This window comes from Amia ocellicauda, chromosome 8 (assembly GCF_036373705.1).
Source record: "Amia ocellicauda isolate fAmiCal2 chromosome 8, fAmiCal2.hap1, whole genome shotgun sequence".
NCBI lineage: Eukaryota > Metazoa > Chordata > Actinopteri > Amiiformes > Amiidae > Amia > Amia ocellicauda.
In genome coordinates, this window is record NC_089857.1 from 9,581,784 (window position 1) to 9,600,522 (window position 18,739).

The following is an 18,739-nucleotide window of genomic DNA, read 5'->3' on the forward strand; positions in this document are numbered from 1 at the left end:
CATGATGCTCAATTTATTTACGAATGTACCCTAGTTACTAGGGACCGTTTACGTTGGAGAACAAGATCTATTGTATGCCTGTGTATTTGGGGAAGTCAAATCTGAAATAATGATGAAATTGCGTGTATCCAAAGTTAAAACTTGTGATTTGTCGCCCTTTGGTGTGTAAAAGATGCAAAAGCTTACAGCACCTGGTATTCCCAGGCGGTCTCCCATCCAAGTACTGACAAGGCCCGAGCCTGCTTAGCTTCCGAGATCGGACGAGATCGGGCGTATTCAGGCTAGTATGGCCGTAAGCCAGGGAGGCTGTCCCTGACGCTCTACTTAAAGGGAAGGCAATATCCGTTTCTGCCGTTCATACTTACAGTTGAACTGTCTCTCTACTCTAAAGCCCGGGACACACCAGCGCGCCGCAGACAGTCCCTGCTAACACGAAACGTTGTGGCAACATTGTGGCAACGTTGTGCGTTAGCTGGGGTGCCACACCAGACCGGAACTATATATTACAAAACGAACACATTGTCTTGATAAAACAGCTGTAATTGAGTGCCTGACACGCCAGTCAAGCGCAATCTTGAGAAGGTGTGCATTTCAGTAAGGATTTCAATTGACATGCAGTATGAAACTGAAAGGAGGTTGCATCACTATGATGCATAACATTGCATGTATTGTATTTTCAAGTGTGTGCATTCATCCTGTTGTCATTTTGTTTTGAAAGCAGAAGAATCATTCAACAGGTTGCTGAGACAAATGTAAACCAGTAAAACATATGAAGAGAAACAAACCTTGAATATAAGTTCAGTTGTTTAAACATTTGACAAACTATGGTGAGGGGGTAAGAAAACACACAAATCCAGCAGCTCCTGTATTTCAATACACCAGAACCCAATATTATTGGCGAGTCGGGTAGTCCATCATCACAGTTCGAGGGCAGGCATCATTTCAGTAATTTCATCCCGTTGCATTCACATCCGTGCCTTGAATGAGATTGAATATGATCTTTGCTCTCAAGTATGTTCCCAAGTTTTACACTTTCGTGCTTTGCATGAATGGGAATGGAACCGTGTGTGTTGAATGAGGCTCCTTGTGAGCACTGAACTTTGTCCGGTGGAGTTCCTTTTTGTGTTGCTATAATTGTGTCATTTCTCGATGAGAAAGATTAGGCAACATTTAGTCACTTCTAGCCATGATGCTCAATTTATTTACAAATGTACACTAGTTACTAGGGACCGTTTACGTTGGAGAACAAGATCTATTGTATGCCTGTGTATTTGGGGAAGTCAAATCTGAAATAATGATGAAATTGCGTGTATCCAAAGTTAAAACGTGTGATTTGTCGCCCTTTGGTGTGTAAAAGATGCAAAAGCTTACAGCACCTGGTATTCCCAGGCGGTCTCCCATCCAAGTACTGACCAGGCCCGAGCCTGCTTAGCTTCCGAGATCGGACGAGATCGGGCGTATTCAGGCTAGTATGGCCGTAAGCCAGGGAGCCTGTCCCTGACGCTCTACTTAAAGGGAAGGCAATATCCGTTTCTGCCGCTCATACTTGCAGTTGAACTGTCTCTCTACTCTAAAGCCCGGGACACACCAGCGCGCCGCAGCCAGTCCCTGCTAACACGAAACGTTGTGGCAACGTTGTGCGTTAGCTGGGGTGCCACACCAGACCGGAACTATATTTTACAAAACGAACACATTGTCTTGATAATACAGCTGTAATTGAGTGCCTGACACGCCAGTCAAGCGCAATCTTGAGAAGGTGTGCATTTCAGTAAGGATTTCAATTGACATGCAGTATGAAACTGAAAGGAGGTTGCATCACTATGATGCATAACATTGCATGTATTGTATTTTCAAGTGTGTGCATTCATCCTGTTGTCATTTTGTTTTGAAAGCAGAAGAATCATTCAACAGGTTGCTGAGACAAATGTAAACCAGTAAAACATATGAAGAGAAACAAACCTTGAATATAAGTTCAGTTGTTTAAACATTTGACAAACTATGGTGAGGGGGTAAGAAAACACACAAATCCAGCAGCTCCTGTATTTCAATACACCAGAACCCAATATTATTGGCGAGTCGGGTAGTCCATCATCACAGTTCGAGGGCAGGCATCATTTCAGTAATTTCATCCCGTTGCATTCACATCCGTGCCTTGAATGAGATTGAATGTGATCTTTGCTCTCAAGTATGTTCCCAAGTTTTACACTTTCGTGCTTTGCATGAATGGGAATGGAACCGTGTGTGTTGAATGAGGCTCCTTGTGAGCACTGATCTTTGTCCGGTGGAGTTCCTTTTTGTGTTGCTGTAATTGTGTCATTTCTCGATGAGAAAGATTAGGCAACATTTAGTCACTTCTAGCCATGATGCTCAATTTATTTACGAATGTACCCTAGTTACTAGGGACCGTTTACGTTGGAGAACAAGATCTATTGTATGCCTGTGTATTTGGGGAAGTCAAATCTGAAATAATGATGAAATTGCGTGTATCCAAAGTTAAAACTCGTGATTTGTCGCCCTTTGGTGTGTAAAAGATGCAAAAGCTTACAGCACCTGGTATTCCCAGGCGGTCTCCCATCCAAGTACTGACCAGGCCCGAGCCTGCTTAGCTTCCGAGATCGGACGAGATCGGGCGTATTCAGGCTAGTATGGCCGTAAGCCAGGGAGGCTGTCCCTGACGCTCTACTTAAAGGGATGGCAATATCCGTTTCTGCCGTTCATACTTACAGTTGAACTGTCTCTCTACTCTAAAGCCCGGGACACACCAGCGCGCCGCAGACAGTCCCTGCTAATATGCCACGTTGTGGCAACGTTGTGCGTTAGCTGGGGTGCCACACCAGACCGGAACTATATTTTACAAAACGAACACATTTGTCTTGATAAAACAGCTGTAATTGAGTGCCTGACACGCCAGTCAAGCGCAATCTTGAGAAGGTGTGCATTTCAGTAAGGATTTCAATTGACATGCAGTATGAAACTGAAAGGAGGTTGCATCACTATGATGCATAACATTGCATGTATTGTATTTTCAAGTGTGTGCATTCATCCTGTTGTCATTTTGTTTTGAAAGCAGAAGAATCATTCAACAGGTTGCTGAGACAAATGTAAACCAGTAAAACATATGAAGAGAAACAAACCTTGAATATAAGTTCAGTTGTTTAAACATTTGACAAACTATGGTGAGGGGGTAAGAAAACACACAAATCCAGCAGCTCCTGTATTTCAATACACCAGAACCCAATATTATTGGCGAGTCGGGTAGTCCATCATCACAGTTCGAGGGCAGGCATCATTTCAGTAATTTCATCCCGTTGCATTCACATCCGTGCCTTGAATGAGATTGAATGTGATCTTTGCTCTCAAGTATGTTCCCAAGTTTTACACTTTCGTGCTTTGCATGAATGGGAATGGAACTGTGTGTGTTGAATGAGGCTCCTTGTGAGCACTGATCTTTGTCCGGTGGAGTTCCTTTTTGTGTTGCTGTAATTGTGTCATTTCTCGATGAGAAAGATTAGGCAACATTTAGTCACTTCTAGCCATGATGCTCAATTTATTTACGAATGTACCCTAGTTACTAGGGACCGTTTACGTTGGAGAACAAGATCTATTGTATGCCTGTGTATTTGGGGAAGTCAAATCTGAAATAATGATGAAATTGCGTGTATCCAAAGTTAAAACTCGTGATTTGTCGCGCTCTGGTGTGTAAAAGATGCAAAAGCTTACAGCACCTGGTATTCCCAGGCGGTCTCCCATCCAAGTACTGACCAGGCCCGAGCCTGCTTAGCTTCCGAGATCGGACGAGATCGGGCGTATTCAGGCTAGTATGGCCGTAAGCCAGGGAGGCTGTCCCTGACGCTCTACTTAAAGGGATGGCAATATCCGTTTCTGCCGTTCATACTTACAGTTGAACTGTCTCTCTACTCTAAAGCCCGGGACACACCAGCGCGCCGCAGACAGTCCCTGCTAATATGCCACGTTGTGGCAACGTTGTGCGTTAGCTGGGGTGCCACACCAGACCGGAACTATATTTTACAAAACGAACACATTTGTATTGATAAAACAGCTGTAATTGAGTGCCTGACACGCCAGTCAAGCGCAATCTTGAGAAGGTGTGCATTTCAGTAAGGATTTCAATTGACATGCAGTATGAAACTGAAAGGAGGTTGCATCACTATGATGCATAACATTGCATGTATTGTATTTTCAAGTGTGTGCATTCATCCTGTTGTCATTTTGTTTTGAAAGCAGAAGAATCATTCAACAGGTTGCTGAGACAAATGTAAACCAGTAAAACATATGAAGAGAAACAAACCTTGAATATAAGTTCAGTTGTTTAAACATTTGACAAACTATGGTGAGGGGGTAAGAAAACACACAAATCCAGCAGCTCCTGTATTTCAATACACCAGAACCCAATATTATTGGCGAGTCGGGTAGTCCATCATCACAGTTCGAGGGCAGGCATCATTTCAGTAATTTCACCCCGTTGCATTCACATCCGTGCCTTGAATGAGATTGAATGTGATCTTTGCTCTCAAGTATGTTCCCAAGTTTTACACTTTCGTGCTTTCCATGAATGGGAATGGAACCGTGTGTGTTGAATGAGGCTCCTTGTGAGCACTGATCTTTGTCCGGTGGAGTTCCTTTTTGTGTTGCTGTAATTGTGTCATTTCTCGATGAGAAAGATTAGGCAACATTTAGTCACTTCTAGCCATGATGCTCAATTTATTTACGAATGTACCCTTGTTACTAGGGACCGTTTACGTTGGAGAACAAGATCTATTGTATGCCTGTGTATTTGGGGAAGTCAAATCTGAAATAATGATGAAATTGCGTGTATCCAAAGTTAAAACTCGTGATTTGTCGCGCTCTGGTGTGTAAAAGATGCAAAAGCTTACAGCACCTGGTATTCCCAGGGGGTCTCCCATTCAAGTACTGACCAGGCCCGAGCCTGCTTATTTTCCGAGATCGGACGAGATCGGGCGTATTCAGGCTAGTATGGCCGTAAGCCAGGGAGGCTGTCCCTGACGCTCTACTTAAAGGGATGGCAATATCCGTTTCTGCCGTTCATACTTACAGTTGAACTGTCTCTCTACTCTAAAGCCCGGGACACACCAGCGCGCCGCAGACAGTCCCTGCTAATATGCCACGTTGTGGCAACGTTGTGCGTTAGCTGGGTTGCCACACCAGACCGGAACTATATTTTACAAAACGAACACATTTGTCTTGATAAAACAGCTGTAATTGAGTGCCTGACACGCCAGTCAAGCGCAATCTTGAGAAGGTGTGCATTTCAGTAAGGATTTCAATTGACATGCAGTATGAAACTGAAAGGAGGTTGCATCACTATGATGCATAACATTGCATGTATTGTATTTTCAAGTGTGTGCATTCATCCTGTTGTCATTTTGTTTTGAAAGCAGAAGAATCATTCAACAGGTTGCTGAGACAAATGTAAACCAGTAAAACATATGAAGAGAAACAAACCTTGAATATAAGTTCAGTTGTTTAAACATTTGACAAACTATGGTGAGGGGGTAAGAAAACACACAAATCCAGCAGCTCCTGTATTTCAATACACCAGAACCCAATATTATTGGCGAGTCGGGTAGTCCATCATCACAGTTCGAGGGCAGGCATCATTTCAGTAATTTCATCCCGTTGCATTCACATCCGTGCCTTGAATGAGATTCAATGTGATCTTTGCTCTCAAGTATGTTCCCAAGTTTTACACTTTCGTGCTTTGCATGAATGGGAATGGAACCGTGTGTGTTGAATGAGGCTCCTTGTGAGCACTGAACTTTGTCCGGTGGAGTTCCTTTTTGTGTTGCTGTAATTGTGTCATTTCTCGATGAGAAAGATTAGGCAACATTTAGTCACTTCTAGCCATGATGCTCAATTTATTTACAAATGTACAATAGTTACTAGGGACCGTTTACGTTGGAGAACAAGATCTATTGAATGCCTGTGTATTTGGGGAAGTCAAATCTGAAATAATGATGAAATTGCGTGTATCCAAAGTTAAAACTTGTGATTTGTCGCCCTTTGGTGTGTAAAAGATGCAAAAGCTTACAGCACCTGGTATTCCCAGGCGGTCTCCCATCCAAGTACTGACAAGGCCCGAGCCTGCTTAGCTTCCGAGATCGGACGAGATCGGGCGTATTCAGGCTAGTATGGCCGTAAGCCAGGGAGGCTGTCCCTGACGCTCTACTTAAAGGGAAGGCAATATCCGTTTCTGCCGTTCATACTTACAGTTGAACTGTCTCTCTACTCTAAAGCCCGGGACACACCAGCGCGCCGCAGACAGTCCCTGCTAACACGAAACGTTGTGGCAACATTGTGGCAACGTTGTGCGTTAGCTGGGGTGCCACACCAGACCGGAACTATATATTACAAAACGAACACATTGTCTTGATAAAACAGCTGTAATTGAGTGCCTGACACGCCAGTCAAGCGCAATCTTGAGAAGGTGTGCATTTCAGTAAGGATTTCAATTGACATGCAGTATGAAACTGAAAGGAGGTTGCATCACTATGATGCATAACATTGCATGTATTGTATTTTCAAGTGTGTGCATTCATCCTGTTGTCATTTTGTTTTGAAAGCAGAAGAATCATTCAACAGGTTGCTGAGACAAATGTAAACCAGTAAAACATATGAAGAGAAACAAACCTTGAATATAAGTTCAGTTGTTTAAACATTTGACAAACTATGGTGAGGGGGTAAGAAAACACACAAATCCAGCAGCTCCTGTATTTCAATACACCAGAAGCCAATATTATTGGCGAGTCGGGTAGTCCATCATCACAGTTCGAGGGCAGGCATCATTTCAGTAATTTCATCCCGTTGCATTCACATCCGTGCCTTGAATGAGATTCAATGTGATCTTTGCTCTCAAGTATGTTCCCAAGTTTTACACTTTCGTGCTTTGCATGAATGGGAATGGAACCGTGTGTGTTGAATGAGGCTCCTTGTGAGCACTGAACTTTGTCCGGTGGAGTTCCTTTTTGTGTTGCTGTAATTGTGTCATTTCTCGATGAGAAAGATTAGGCAACATTTAGTCACTTCTAGCCATGATGCTCAATTTATTTACAAATGTACACTAGTTACTAGGGACCGTTTACGTTGGAGAACAAGATCTATTGTATGCCTGTGTATTTGGGGAAGTCAAATCTGAAATAATGATGAAATTGCGTGTATCCAAAGTTAAAACTTGTGATTTGTCGCCCTTTGGTGTGTAAAAGATGCAAAAGCTTACAGCACCTGGTATTCCCAGGCGGTCTCCCATCCAAGTACTGACCAGGCCCGAGCCTGCTTAGCTTCCGAGATCGGACGAGATTGGGCGTATTCAGGCTAGTATGGCCGTAAGCCAGGGAGGCTGTCCCTGACGCTCTACTTAAAGGGAAGGCAATATCCGTTTCTGCCGTTCATACTTACAGTTGAACTGTCTCTCTACTCTAAAGCCCGGGACACACCAGCGCGCCGCAGACAGTCCCTGCTAACACGCCACGTTGTGGCAACATTGTGGCAACGTTGTGCGTTAGCTGGGGTGCCACACCAGACCGGAACTATATATTACAAAACGAACACATTGTCTTGATAAAACAGCTGTAATTGAGTGCCTGACACGCCAGTCAAGCGCAATCTTGACAAGGTGTGCATTTCAGTAAGGATTTCAATTGACATGCAGTATGAAACTGAAAGGAGGTTGCATCACTATGATGCATAACATTGCATGTATTGTATTTTCAAGTGTGTGCATTCATCCTGTTGTCATTTTGTTTTAAAAGCAGAAGAATCATTCAACAGGTTGCTGAGACAAATGTAAACCAGTAAAACATATGAAGAGAAACAAACCTTGAATATAAGTTCAGTTGTTTAAACATTTGACAAACTATGGTGAGGGGGTAAGAAAACATACAAATCCAGCAGCTCCTGTATTTCAATACACCAGAACCCAACATGATTGGCGAGTCGGGTAGTCCATCATCACAGTTCGAGGGCAGGCATCATTTCAGTAATTTCATCCCGTTGCATTCACATCCGTGCCTTGAATGAGATTGAATGTGATCTTTGCTCTCAAGTATGTTCCCAAGTTTTACACTTTCTTGCTTTGCATGAATGGGAATGGAACCGTGTGTGTTGAATGAGGCTCCTTGTGAGCACTGAACTTTGTCCGGTGGAGTTCCTTTTTGTGTTGCTGTAATTGTGTCATTTCTCGATGAGAAAGATTAGGCAACATTTAGTCACTTCTAGCCATGATGCTCAATTTAGTTACGAATGTACCCTAGTTACTAGGGACCGTTTACGTTGGAGAACAAGATCTATTGTATGCCTGTGTATTTGGGGAAGTAAAATCTGAAATAATGATGAAATTGTGTGTATCCAAAGTTAAAACTCGTGATTTGTCGCCCTCTGGTGTGTAAAAGGTGCAAAAGCTTACAGCACCTGGTATTCCCAGGCGGTCTCCCATCCAAGTGCTGACCAGGCCCGAGCCTGCTTGGCTTCCGAGATCGGACGAGATCGGGCGTATTCAGGCTAGAATGGCCATAAGCCAGGGAGGCTGTTCCTGACGCTCTACTTAAAGGGAAGGCAATATCCGTTTCTGCCGTTCATACTTACAGTTGAATTGTCTCTCTACTCTAAAGCCCGGGACACACCAGCGCGCCGCAGACTGTCCCTGCTAACACGCCACGTTGTGGCAACGTTGTGCGTTAGCTGGGGTGCCACACCAGACCGGAACTATATTTTACAAAACGAACACATTGTCTTGATAAAACAGCTGTAATTGAGTGCCTGACACGCCAGTCAAGCGCAATCTTGAGAAGGTGTGCATTTCAGTAAGGATTTCAATTGACATGCAGTATGAAACTGAAAGGAGGTTGCATCACTATGATGCATAACATTGCATGTAGTGTATTTTCAAGTGTGTGCATTCATCCTGTTGTCATTTTGTTTTGAAAGCAGATGAATCATTCAACAGGTTGCTGAGACAAATGTAAACCAGTAAAACATATGAAGAGAAACAAACCTTGAATATAAGTTCAGTTGTTTAAACATTTGACAAACTATGGTGAGGCGGTAAGAAAACACACAAATCCAGCAGCTCCTGTATTTCAATACACCAGAACCCAATATTATTGGCGAGTCGGGTAGTCCATCATCACAGTTCGAGGGCAGGCATCATTTCAGTATTTTCATCCCGTTGCATTCACATCCGTGCCTTGAATGAGATTGAATGTGATCTTTGCTCTCAAGTACGTTCCCAAGTTTTACACTTTCGTGCTTTGCATGAATGGGAATGGAACCGTGTGTGTTGAATGAGGCTCCTTGTGAGCACTGAACTTTGTCCGGTGGAGTTCCTTTTTGTGTTGCTGTAATTGTGTCATTTCTTGATGAGAAAGATTAGGCAACATTTAGTCACTTCTAGCCATGATGCTCAATTTATTTACGAATGTACCCTAGTTACTAGGGACCGTTTACGTTGGAGAACAAGATCTATTGTATGCCTGTGTATTTGGGGAAGTAAAATCTGAAATAATGATGAAATTGTGTGTATCCAAAGTTAAAACTCGTGATTTGTCGCCCTCTGGTGTGTAAAAGGTGCAAAAGCTTACAGCACCTGGTATTCCCAGGCGGTCTCCCATCCAAGTACTAACCAGGCCCGAGCCTGCTTGGCTTCCGAGATCGGACGAGATCGGGCGTATTCAGGCTAGTATGGCCGTAAGCCAGGGAGGCTGTCCCTGACGCTCTATTTAAAGGGAAGGCAATATCCGTTTCTGCCATTCATACTTACAGTTGAACTGTCTCTCTACTCTAAAGCCCGGGACACACCAGCGCGCCACAGACAGTCCCTGCTAACACGCCACGTTGTGGCAACGTTGTGCGTTAGCTGGGGTGCCACACCAGACCGGAACTATATTTTACAAAACGAACACATTGTCTTGATAAAACAGCTGTAATTGAGTGCCTGACACGCCAGTCAAGCGCAATCTTGAGAAGGTGTGCATTTCAGTAAGGATTTCAATTGACATGCAGTATGAAACTGAAAGGAGGTTGCATCACTATGATGCATAACATTGCATGTATTGTATTTTCAAGTGTGTGCATTCATCCTGTTGTCATTTTGTTTTGAAAGCAGAAGAATCATTCAACAGGTTGCTGAGACAAATGTAAACCAGTAAAACATATGAAGAGAAACAAACCTTCAATATAAGTTCAGTTGTTTAAACATTTGACAAACTATGGTGAGGGGGTAAGAAATGACACAAATCCAGCAGCTCCTGTATTTCAATACACCAGAAGCCAATATTATTGGCGAGTCGGGTAGTCCATCATCACAGTTCGAGGGCAGGCATCATTTCAGTAATTTCATCCCGTTGCATTCACATCCGTGCCTTGAATGAGATTGAATGTGATCTTTGCTCTCAAGTATGTTCCCAAGTTTTACACTTTCGTGCTTTGCATGAATGGGAATGGAACCGTGTGTGTTGAATGAGGCTCCTTGTGAGCACTGAACTTTGTCCGGTGGAGTTCTTTTTGTGTTGCTGTAATTGTGTCATTTCTCGATGAGAAAGATTAGGCAACATTTAGTCACTTCTAGCCATGATGCTCAATTTATTTACGAATGTACCCTAGTTACTAGGGACCGTTTACGTTGGAGAACAAGATCTATTGTATGCCTGTGTATTTGGGGAAGTAAAATCTGAAATAATGATGAAATTGTGTGTATCCAAAGTTAAAACTCGTGATTTGTCGCCCTCTGGTGTGTAAAAGGTGAAGAAGCTTACAGCACCTGGTATTCCCAGGCGGTCTCCCATCCAAGTACTGACCAGACCCGAGCCTGCTTGGCTTCCGAGATCGGACGAGATCGGGCGTATTCAGGCTAGTATGGCCGTAAGCCAGGGAGGCTGTCCCTGACGCTCTAGTTAAAGGGAAGGCAATATCCGTTTCTGCCGTTCATACTTACAGTTGAACTGTCTCTCTACTCTAAAGCCCGGGACACACCAGCGCGCCGCAGACAGTCCCTGCTAACACGCCACGTTGTGGCAACATTGTGGCAACGTTGTGCGTTAGCTGGGGTGCCACACCAGACCGGAAGTATATATTACAAAACGAACACATTGTTTTGATAAAACAGCTGTAATTGAGTGCCTGACACGCCAGTCAAGCGCAATCTTGAGAAGGTGTGCATTTCAGTAAGGATTTCAATTGACATGCAGTATGAAACTGAAAGGAGGTTGCATCACTATGATGCATAACATTGCATGTATTGTATTTTCAAGTGTGTGCATTCATCCTGTTGTCATTTTGTTTTGAAAGCAGAAGAATCATTCAACAGGTTGCTGAGACAAATGTAAACCAGTAAAACATATGAAGAAAAATAAACCTTGAATATAAGTTCAGTTGTTTAAACATTTGACAAACTATGGTGAGGGGGTAAGAAAACACACAAATCCAGCAGCTCCTGTATTTCAATACACCAGAACCCAATATTATTGGCGAGTCGGGTAGTCCATCATCACAGTTCGAGGGCAGGCATCATTTCAGTAATTTCATCCCGTTGCATTCACATCCGTGCCTTGAATGAGATTGAATGTGATCTTTGCTCTCAAGTATGTTCCCAAGTTTTACACTTTCGTGCTTTGCATGAATGGGAATGGAACCGTGTGTGTTGAATGAGGCTCCTTGTGAGCACTGAACTTTGTCCGGTGGAGTTCCTTTTTGTGTTGCTGTAATTGTGTCATTTCTCGATGAGAAAGATTAGGCAACATTTAGACACTTCTAGCCATGATGCTCAATTTATTTATGAATGTACCCTAGTTACTAGGGACCTTTTACGTTGGAGAACAAGATCTATTGTATGCCTGTGTATTTGGGGAAGTAAAACCTGAAATAATGATGAAATTGTGTGTATCCAAAGTTAAAACTCGTGATTTGTCGCCCTCTGGTGTGTAAAATATGCAAAAGCTTACAGCACCTGGTATTCCCAGGCGGTCTCCCATCCAAGTACTGACCAGGCCCGAGGCAGCTTAGCTTCCGAGATCGGACGAGATCGGGCGTATTCAGGCTAGTATGGCCGTAAGCCAGGGAGGCTGTCCCTGACGCTCTACTTAAAGGGAAGGCAATATCCGTTTCTGCCGCTCATGCTTGCAGTTGAACTGTCTCTCTACTCTAAAGTCCGGGACACACCAGCGCGCCGCAGACAGTCCCTGCTAACACGAAACGTTGTGGCAACGTTGTGCGTTAGCTGGGGTGCCACACCAGACCGGAACTATATTTTACAAAACGAACACATTGTCTTGATAATACAGCTGTAATTGAGTGCCTGACTCGCCAGTCAAGCGCAATCTTGAGAAGGTGTGCATTTCAGTAAGGATTTCAATTGACATGCAGTATGAAACTGAAAGGAGGTTGCATCACTATGATGCATAACATTGCATGTATTGTATTTTCAAGTGTGTGCATTCATCCTGTTGTCATTTTGTTTTGAAAGCAGAAGAATCATTCAACTAGTTGCTGAGACAAATGTAAACCAGTAAAACATATGAAGAGAAACAAACCTTGAATATAAGTTCAGTTGTTTAAACATTTGACAAACTATGGTGAGGGGGTAAGAAAACACACAAATCCAGCAGCTCCTGTATTTCAATACACCAGAACCCAATATTATTGGCGAGTCGGGTAGTCCACCATCACAGTTCGAGGGCAGGCATCATTTCAGTAATTTTACCCCGTTGCATTCACATCCGTGCCTTGAATGAGATTGAATGTGATCTTTGCTCTCAAGTATGTTCCCAAGTTTTACACTTTCGTGCTTTGCATGAATGGGAATGGAACCGTGTGTGTTGAATGAGGCTCCTTGTGAGCACTGATCTTTGTCCGGTGGAGTTCCTTTTTGTGTTGCTGTAATTGTGTCATTTCTCGATGAGAAAGATTAGGCAACATTTAGTCACTTCTAGCCATGATGCTCAATTTATTTACGAATGTACCCTAGTTACTAGGGACCGTTTACGTTGGAGAACAAGATCTATTGTATGCCTGTGTATTTGGGGAAGTCAAATCTGAAATAATGATGAAATTGCGTGTATCCAAAGTTAAAACTCGTGATTTGTCGCGCTCTGGTGTGTAAAAGATGCAAAAGCTTACAGCACCTGGTATTCCCAGGCGGTCTCCCATCCAAGTACTGACCAGGCCCGAGCCTGCTTAGCTTCCGAGATCGGACGAGATCGGGCGTATTCAGGCTAGTATGGCCGTAAGCCAGGGAGGCTGTCCCTGACGCTCTACTTAAAGGGATGGCAATATCCGTTTCTGCCGTTCATACTTACAGTTGAACTGTCTCTCTACTCTAAAGCCCGGGACACACCAGCGCGCCGCAGACAGTCCCTGCTAATATGCCACGTTGTGGCAACGTTGTGCGTTAGCTGGGGTGCCACACCAGACCGGAACTATATTTTACAAAACGAACACATTTGTCTTGATAAAACAGCTGTAATTGAGTGCCTGACACGCCAGTCAAGCGCAATCTTGAGAAGGTGTGCATTTCAGTAAGGATTTCAATTGACATGCAGTATGAAACTGAAAGGAGGTTGCATCACTATGATGCATAACATTGCATGTTTTGTATTTTCAAGTGTGTGCATTCATCCTGTTGTCATTTTGTTTTGAAAGCAGAAGAATCATTCAACAGGTTGCTGAGACAAATGTAAACCAGTAAAACATATGAAGAGAAACAAACCTTGAATATAAGTTCAGTTGTTTAAACATTTGACAAACTATGGTGAGGGGGTAAGAAAACACACAAATCCAGCAGCTCCTGTATTTCAATACACCAGAACCCAATATTATTGGCGAGTCGGGTAGTCCATCATCACAGTTCGAGGGCAGGCATCATTTCAGTAATTTCATCCCGTTGCATTCACATCCGTGCCTTGAATGAGATTGAATGTGATCTTTGCTCTCAAGTATGTTCCCAAGTTTTACACTTTCGTGCTTTGCATGAATGGGAATGGAACCGTGTGTGTTGAATGAGGCTCCTTGTGAGCACTGAACTTTGTCCGGTGGAGTTCCTTTTTGTGTTGCTGTAATTGTGTCATTTCTCGATGAGAAAGATTAGGCAACATTTAGTCACTTCTAGCCATGATGCTCAATTTATTTACGAATGTACCCTAGTTACTAGGGACCGTTTACGTTGGAGAACAAGATCTATTGTATGCCTGTGTATTTGGGGAAGTCAAATCTGAAATAATGATGAAATTGCGTGTATCCAAAGTTAAAACTCGTGATTTGTCGCCCTCTGGTGTGTAAAAGATGCAAAAGCTTACAGCACCTGGTATTCCCAGGCAGTCTCCCATCCAAGTACTGACCAGGCCCGAGCCTGCTTAGCTTCCGAGATCGGACGAGATCGGGCGTATTCAGGCTAGTATGGCCGTAAGCCAGGGAGGCTGTCCCTGACGCTCTACTTAAAGGGAAGGCAATATCCGTTTCTGCCGTTCATACTTACAGTTGAACTGTCTCTCTACTCTAAAGCCCGGGACACACCAGCGCGCCGCAGACAGTCCCTGCTAACACGAAACGTTGTGGCAACATTGTGGCAACGTTGTGCGTTAGCTGGGGTGCCACACCAGACCGGAACTATATATTACAAAACGAACACATTGTCTTGATAAAACAGCTGTAATTGAGTGCCTGACACGCCAGTCAAGCGCAATCTTGAGAAGGTGTGCATTTCAGTAAGGATTTCAATTGACATGCAGTATGAAACTGAAAGGAGGTTGCATCACTATGATGCATAACATTGCATGTATTGTATTTTCAAGTGTGTGCATTCATCCTGTTGTCATTTTGTTTTGAAAGCAGAAGAATCATTCAACAGGTTGCTGAGACAAATGTAAACCAGTAAAACATATGAAGAGAAACAAACCTTGAATATAAGTTCAGTTGTTTAAACATTTGACAAACTATGGTGAGGGGGTAAGAAAACACACAAATCCAGCAGCTCCTGTATTTCAATACACCAGAAGCCAATATTATTGGCGAGTCGGGTAGTCCATCATCACAGTTCGAGGGCAGGCATCATTTCAGTAATTTCATCCCGTTGCATTCACATCCGTGCCTTGAATGAGATTCAATGTGATCTTTGCTCTCAAGTATGTTCCCAAGTTTTACACTTTCGTGCTTTGCATGAATGGGAATGGAACCGTGTGTGTTGAATGAGGCTCCTTGTGAGCACTGAACTTTGTCCGGTGGAGTTCCTTTTTGTGTTGCTGTAATTGTGTCATTTCTCGATGAGAAAGATTAGGCAACATTTAGTCACTTCTAGCCATGATGCTCAATTTATTTACAAATGTACACTAGTTACTAGGGACCGTTTACGTTGGAGAACAAGATCTATTGTATGCCTGTGTATTTGGGGAAGTCAAATCTGAAATAATGATGAAATTGCGTGTATCCAAAGTTAAAACTTGTGATTTGTCGCCCTTTGGTGTGTAAAAGATGCAAAAGCTTACAGCACCTGGTATTCCCAGGCGGTCTCCCATCCAAATACTGACCAGGCCCGAGCCTGCTTAGCTTCCGAGATCGGACGAGATTGGGCGTATTCAGGCTAGTATGGCCGTAAGCCAGGGAGGCTGTCCCTGACGCTCTACTTAAAGGGAAGGCAATATCCGTTTCTGCCGTTCATACTTACAGTTGAACTGTCTCTCTACTCTAAAGCCCGGGACACACCAGCGCGCCGCAGACAGTCCCTGCTAACACGCCACGTTGTGGCAACATTGTGGCAACGTTGTGCGTTAGCTGGGGTGCCACACCAGACCGGAACTATATATTACAAAACGAACACATTCTCTTGATAAAACAGCTGTAATTGAGTGCCTGACACGCCAGTCAAGCGCAATCTTGAGAAGGTGTGCATTTCAGTAAGGATTTCAATTGACATGCAGTATGAAACTGAAAGGAGGTTGCATCACTATGATGCATAACATTGCATGTATTGTATTTTCAAGTGTTTGCATTCATCCTGTTGTCATTTTGTTTTGAAAGCAGAAGAATCATTCAACAGGTTGCTGAGACAAATGTAAACCAGTAAAACATATGAAGAGAAACAAACCTTGAATATAAGTTCAGTTGTTTAAACATTTGACAAACTATGGTGAGGGGGTAAGAAAACACACAAATCCAGCAGCTCCTGTATTTCAATACACCAGAACCCAATATTATTGGCGAGTCGGGTAGTCCATCATCACAGTTCGAGGGCAGGCATCATTTCAGTAATTTCATCCCGTTGCATTCACATCCGTGCCTTGAATGAGATTGAATGTGATCTTTGCTCTCAAGTATGTTCCCAAGTTTTACACTTTCGTGCTTTGCATGAATGGGAATGGAACCGTGTGTGTTGAATGAGGCTCCTTGTGAGCACTGAACTTTGTCCGGTGGAGTTCCTTTTTGTGTTGCTGTAATTGTGTCATTTCTCGATGAGAAAGATTAGGCAACATTTAGTCACTTCTAGCCATGATGCTCAATTTATTTACGAATGTACCCTAGTTACTAGGGACCGTTTACGTTGGAGAACAAGATCTATTGTATGCCTGTGTATTTGGGGAAGTCAAATCTGAAATAATGATGAAATTGCGTGTATCCAAAGTTAAAACTCGTGATTTGTCGCCCTCTGGTGTGTAAAAGATGCAAAAGCTTACAGCACCTGGTATTCCCAGGCGGTCTCCCATCCAAGTACTGACCAGGCCCGAGCCTGCTTAGCTTCCGAGATCGGACGAGATCGGGCGTATTCAGGCTAGTATGGCCGTAAGCCAGGGAGGCTCTCCCTGACGCTCTACTTAAAGGGAAGGCAATATCCGTTTCTGCCGTTCATACTTACAGTTGAACTGTCTCTCTACTCTAAAGCCCGGGACACACCAGCGCGCCGCAGACAGTCCCTGCTAACACGCCACGTTGTGGCAACATTGTGGCAACGTTGTGCGTTAGCTGGGGTGCCACACCAGACCGGAACTATATATTACAAAACGAACACATTGTCTTGATAAAACAGCTGTAATTGAGTGCCTGACACGCGAGTCAAGCGCAATCTTGACAAGGTGTGCATTTCAGTAAGGATTTCAATTGACATGCAGTATGAAACTGAAAGGAGGTTGCATCACTATGATGCATAACATTGCATGTATTGTATTTTCAAGTGTGTGCATTCATCCTGTTGTCATTTTGTTTTGAAAGCAGAAGAATCATTCAACAGGTTGCTGAGACAAATGTAAACCAGTAAAACATATGAAGAGAAACAAACCTTGAATATAAGTTCAGTTGTTTAAACATTTGACAAACTATGGTGAGGGGGTAAGAAAACATACAAATCCAGCAGCTCCTGTATTTCAATACACCAGAACCCAACATGATTGGCGAGTCGGGTAGTCCATCATCACAGTTCGAGGGCAGGCATCATTTCAGTAATTTCATCCCGTTGCATTCACATCCGTGCCTTGAATGAGATTGAATGTGATCTTTGCTCTCAAGTATGTTCCCAAGTTTTACACTTTCTTGCTTTGCATGAATGGGAATGGAACCGTGTGTGTTGAATGAGGCTCCTTGTGAGCACTGAACTTTGTCCGGTGGAGTTCCTTTTTGTGTTGCTGTAATTGTGTCATTTCTTGATGAGAAAGATTAGGCAACATTTAGTCACTTCTAGCCATGATGCTCAATTTAGTTACGAATGTACCCTAGTTACTAGGGACCGTTTACGTTGGAGAACAAGATCTATTGTATGCCTGTGTATTTGGGGAAGTCAAATCTGAAATAATGATGAAATTGTGTGTATCCAAAGTTAAAACTCGTGATTTGTCGCCCTCTGGTGTGTAAAAGGTGCAAAAGCTTACAGCACCTGGTATTCCCAGGCGGTCTCCCATCCAAGTGCTGACCAGGCCCGAGCCTGCTTGGCTTCCGAGATCGGACGAGATCGGGCGTATTCAGGCTAGAATGGCCATAAGCCAGGGAGGCTGTTCCTGACGCTCTACTTAAAGGGAAGGCAATATCCGTTTCTGCCGTTCATACTTACAGTTGAACTGTCTCTCTACTCTAAAGCCCGGGACACACCAGCGCGCCGCAGACTGTCCCTGCTAACACGCCACGTTGTGGCAACGTTGTGCGTTAGCTGGGGTGCCACACCAGACCGGAACTATATTTTACAAAACGAACACATTGTCTTGATAAAACAGCTGTAATTGAGTGCCTGTCACGCCAGTCAAGCGCAATCTTGAGAAGGTGTGCATTTCAGTAAGGATTTCAATTGACATGCAGTATGAAACTGAAAGGAGGTTGCATCACTATGATGCATAACATTGCATGTAGTGTATTTTCAAGTGTGTGCATTCATCCTGTTGTCATTTTGTTTTGAAAGCAGATGAATCATTCAACAGGTTGCTGAGACAAATGTAAACCAGTAAAACATATGAAGAGAAACAAACCTTGAATATAAGTTCAGTTGTTTAAACATTTGACAAACTATGGTGAGGGGGTAAGAAAACACACAAATCCAGCAGCTCCTGTATTTCAATACACCAGAACCCAATATTATTGGCGAGTCGGGTAGTCCATCATCACAGTTCGAGGGCAGGCATCATTTCAGTAATTTCATCCCGTTGCATTCACATCCGTGCCTTGAATGAGATTGAATGTGATCTTTGCTCTCAAGTACGTTCCCAAGTTTTACACTTTCGTGCTTTGCATGAATGGGAATGGA

At 43.5% G+C, this 18,739-nt stretch overlaps 16 non-coding genes across 16 annotated transcripts; all 16 read right to left on the reverse strand.

Annotated features, from left to right (window-relative positions):
• Positions 1 to 179: 179 nt before the first annotated feature.
• Positions 180 to 298, reverse strand: LOC136756927 (5S ribosomal RNA). Its single transcript, XR_010818978.1, has one exon. It is a non-coding gene; the product is annotated as a 5S ribosomal RNA (ribosomal RNA).
• A 1,066-nt stretch (positions 299 to 1,364) lies between these two features.
• On the reverse strand, positions 1,365 to 1,483 carry LOC136755636 (5S ribosomal RNA). The gene has a single exon (XR_010817753.1). It is a non-coding gene; the product is annotated as a 5S ribosomal RNA (ribosomal RNA).
• Positions 1,484 to 2,538: 1,055 nt separating this feature from the next.
• Positions 2,539 to 2,657, reverse strand: LOC136755637 (5S ribosomal RNA). Its single transcript, XR_010817754.1, has one exon. It is a non-coding gene; the product is annotated as a 5S ribosomal RNA (ribosomal RNA).
• A 1,056-nt stretch (positions 2,658 to 3,713) lies between these two features.
• LOC136755638 (5S ribosomal RNA) lies at positions 3,714 to 3,832 on the reverse strand. The gene has a single exon (XR_010817755.1). It is a non-coding gene; the product is annotated as a 5S ribosomal RNA (ribosomal RNA).
• A 1,056-nt stretch (positions 3,833 to 4,888) lies between these two features.
• On the reverse strand, positions 4,889 to 5,007 carry LOC136757130 (5S ribosomal RNA). Its single transcript, XR_010819172.1, has one exon. It is a non-coding gene; the product is annotated as a 5S ribosomal RNA (ribosomal RNA).
• Positions 5,008 to 6,063: 1,056 nt separating this feature from the next.
• On the reverse strand, positions 6,064 to 6,182 carry LOC136756928 (5S ribosomal RNA). Its single transcript, XR_010818979.1, has one exon. It is a non-coding gene; the product is annotated as a 5S ribosomal RNA (ribosomal RNA).
• A 1,066-nt stretch (positions 6,183 to 7,248) lies between these two features.
• On the reverse strand, positions 7,249 to 7,367 carry LOC136756869 (5S ribosomal RNA). Its single transcript, XR_010818924.1, has one exon. It is a non-coding gene; the product is annotated as a 5S ribosomal RNA (ribosomal RNA).
• A 1,066-nt stretch (positions 7,368 to 8,433) lies between these two features.
• On the reverse strand, positions 8,434 to 8,552 carry LOC136757461 (5S ribosomal RNA). Its single transcript, XR_010819481.1, has one exon. It is a non-coding gene; the product is annotated as a 5S ribosomal RNA (ribosomal RNA).
• Positions 8,553 to 9,607: 1,055 nt separating this feature from the next.
• On the reverse strand, positions 9,608 to 9,726 carry LOC136755903 (5S ribosomal RNA). Its single transcript, XR_010818011.1, has one exon. It is a non-coding gene; the product is annotated as a 5S ribosomal RNA (ribosomal RNA).
• Positions 9,727 to 10,780: 1,054 nt separating this feature from the next.
• Positions 10,781 to 10,899, reverse strand: LOC136756955 (5S ribosomal RNA). Its single transcript, XR_010819005.1, has one exon. It is a non-coding gene; the product is annotated as a 5S ribosomal RNA (ribosomal RNA).
• A 1,066-nt stretch (positions 10,900 to 11,965) lies between these two features.
• On the reverse strand, positions 11,966 to 12,084 carry LOC136757171 (5S ribosomal RNA). Its single transcript, XR_010819211.1, has one exon. It is a non-coding gene; the product is annotated as a 5S ribosomal RNA (ribosomal RNA).
• Positions 12,085 to 13,139: 1,055 nt separating this feature from the next.
• On the reverse strand, positions 13,140 to 13,258 carry LOC136755639 (5S ribosomal RNA). Its single transcript, XR_010817756.1, has one exon. It is a non-coding gene; the product is annotated as a 5S ribosomal RNA (ribosomal RNA).
• Positions 13,259 to 14,314: 1,056 nt separating this feature from the next.
• On the reverse strand, positions 14,315 to 14,433 carry LOC136756433 (5S ribosomal RNA). The gene has a single exon (XR_010818518.1). It is a non-coding gene; the product is annotated as a 5S ribosomal RNA (ribosomal RNA).
• Positions 14,434 to 15,499: 1,066 nt separating this feature from the next.
• On the reverse strand, positions 15,500 to 15,618 carry LOC136757224 (5S ribosomal RNA). The gene has a single exon (XR_010819262.1). It is a non-coding gene; the product is annotated as a 5S ribosomal RNA (ribosomal RNA).
• Positions 15,619 to 16,684: 1,066 nt separating this feature from the next.
• LOC136755640 (5S ribosomal RNA) lies at positions 16,685 to 16,803 on the reverse strand. The gene has a single exon (XR_010817757.1). It is a non-coding gene; the product is annotated as a 5S ribosomal RNA (ribosomal RNA).
• Positions 16,804 to 17,869: 1,066 nt separating this feature from the next.
• LOC136757462 (5S ribosomal RNA) lies at positions 17,870 to 17,988 on the reverse strand. The gene has a single exon (XR_010819482.1). It is a non-coding gene; the product is annotated as a 5S ribosomal RNA (ribosomal RNA).
• Between the last annotated feature and the right edge of the window lie 751 nt (positions 17,989 to 18,739).